At 39.8% G+C, this 2,249-nt stretch overlaps 1 pseudogene; it reads right to left on the bottom strand.

Annotated features, from left to right (window-relative positions):
* Window positions 1–615: 615 nt before the first annotated feature.
* On the bottom strand, window positions 616–734 carry LOC134950242 (5S ribosomal RNA; annotated as a pseudogene).
* Window positions 735–2,249: the final 1,515 nt, after the last annotated feature.

Raw genomic sequence — 2,249 nt, 5'->3', positions numbered from 1 at the left:
TCGCTCTATCCGTATGGAAGATTAAATAGGGGCACTTGTGGGACAAAGCCGCTGATTCAGACACCGACCTTGCGGATGCCAAGGCCATTAGAGGGTTGTTTTGCAGAGAAGCAAAAGAAGGACTGTTTATTATTTCTCTCTGGGGCACACTTTATTTTAATTGACTAATTAGTGAACTTGTGAAACTTGTACAATGTATATGCAAGAATAAAACGTAACTTTTAATATACTCTACAGACGAAAAGATAATATGAAAAAAGTTGCTGTATAAATCAGCAAAATTGGTTAAAACAAGTATTAAATAACATGTATTAAATAACGATATAGTGATATGTCACTCACTTGATGTGAAGTGGGTGGCAGAAAGTTTTTCTGTACACCCACTAGATTGTGAGCGAGTATTAATGTTCGACGTTTGTCAAAAGCGAAAATATGAAAATTCTTGTTATCTCTATCAACTTATAATTTGATATACACCTGTATATTCATAAGAGAGATTCAAGTAAAACCGGCTTTTATGTATCCGGACTCCTATTAGAGTAGTCAGCTGAGGTAAATATTCTGCATAGTTTACTTGCAATGGAATTTGCTGATCGGCGGAAGGTATGTTCCTTAATACTACAGTACCCAGTATTCCCAGAGGGTCACCCTTTCTGGTACTGACCGGGCCCAATGCTGCTTGGCTTCCAAGATCAGACGAGATCAGGCATGTCCAGCATGGTATGACTGTAGAGAGTCAAGTAGATACATATCAGCATGGGGGATAGCTACTACTTAAGCAAGTTGAGACACAGTGGTCCAGAGAATAGTGTTATCAATGGCCAATTATTGGCCCAAAAAGCAGTTTTCAGGGGAACCAAAATATTGGTGGGTAAAAAGGGAAACCTCAAAGGAGCGGAGAGATTATTTTCTCTCCCATGGGAAATCCCCCACACAAGAATTGTGGTGAAAGCACATACAAAATGTACCACAAATGAATTGTGGTGAAACAATTATGAGAGTGGTATGTCCTAATTACTGAGGTATGAATGTAGTAGAAAATATTGCAGAAATACCATATGCTGAATCATACATAGACATAAAAATTGACATGGGCCCTCATTCCGAGTTGGTCGGTCGCAAGGCGAATTTAGCAGAGTTGCTCACGCTAAGCCGCCGCCTACTGGGAGTGAATCTTAGCTTCTTAAAATTGCGACCGATGTATTCGCAATATTGCTATTACAAACTACTTCGCAGTTTCAGAGTAGCTCCAGACTTACTCTGCCTGTGCGATCAGTTCAGTGCTTGTCGTTCCTGGTTGACGTCACAAACACACCCAGCGTTCGCCCAGGCACTCCCACCGTTTCTCCAGCCACTCCTGCGTTTTTTCCGGAAACGGTAGCGTTTTCAGCCACACGCCCCTAAAACGCCGTGTTTCCGCCCAGTAACACCCATTTCCTGTCAATCACATTACGTTCGCCGGAGCGAAGAAAAAGCCGTGAGTAAAAATACTTTCTTCATAGTAAAGTTACTTGGCGCAGTCGCAGTGCGAACTTTGCGCATGCGTACTAAGCGGATTTTCACTGCGATGCGATGAAAAAGAACGAGCGAACAACTCGGAATGAGGGCCATAGATTCCAGCACAAAGGCTGCCTGAGCAGCTATCTGTCTTGTTACAGAAATATACAATTCTATTTAAATAATTGTCACAATAATGATGAGTTGCTGAATATATTGCGAAAATACTAATTCATATAGCAACATGACAATTCACATAGAATAGAGCACATGAGCTGCAAAGGCAGCTGTCTGTCTATTGCTGAAAGATACAATTGTATTTAAGTGATTATCACAGTGATGAATTGCTGAATATGTTGCAGAAATACTGACTCATATAACAACATAAAAAATTCCTGAAAAATTCACATTGAATCCAGCACATAAGCTGCAAAATCAGTTGTCGGTCTGTTAGGAAAGGATTGAATAATTGTCACAATTAGTGAAGACAGACTGTCTATAAATAAACACTTGTGATAGTATTGTATAAGCAAAAGTTCTCCTGCAGCCGGGATGCCTGTGGTCAAAGTAAATGCCTGACTGAGTTGGTAGCACTGATACTAGAACGAATTAATTAATTAAAAGATTAAACAATTAATTGATGCGCAAATTAATAAATTAACAGCTGATAAATGGTTCCCTGCACTGGGTAAATACCCTGTTTGTGTGTACAGTATCCAAGGAATTAATTATTACACCAATTAACTGCTGAT

The sequence above is a fragment of the Pseudophryne corroboree genome, chromosome 8, assembly GCF_028390025.1.
Source record: "Pseudophryne corroboree isolate aPseCor3 chromosome 8, aPseCor3.hap2, whole genome shotgun sequence".
NCBI classification, from domain to species: Eukaryota; Metazoa; Chordata; class Amphibia; order Anura; family Myobatrachidae; genus Pseudophryne; species Pseudophryne corroboree.
Note: the sequence above shows the minus strand (reverse complement) of the source record. Positions and strands in the feature narration are given on the sequence as shown.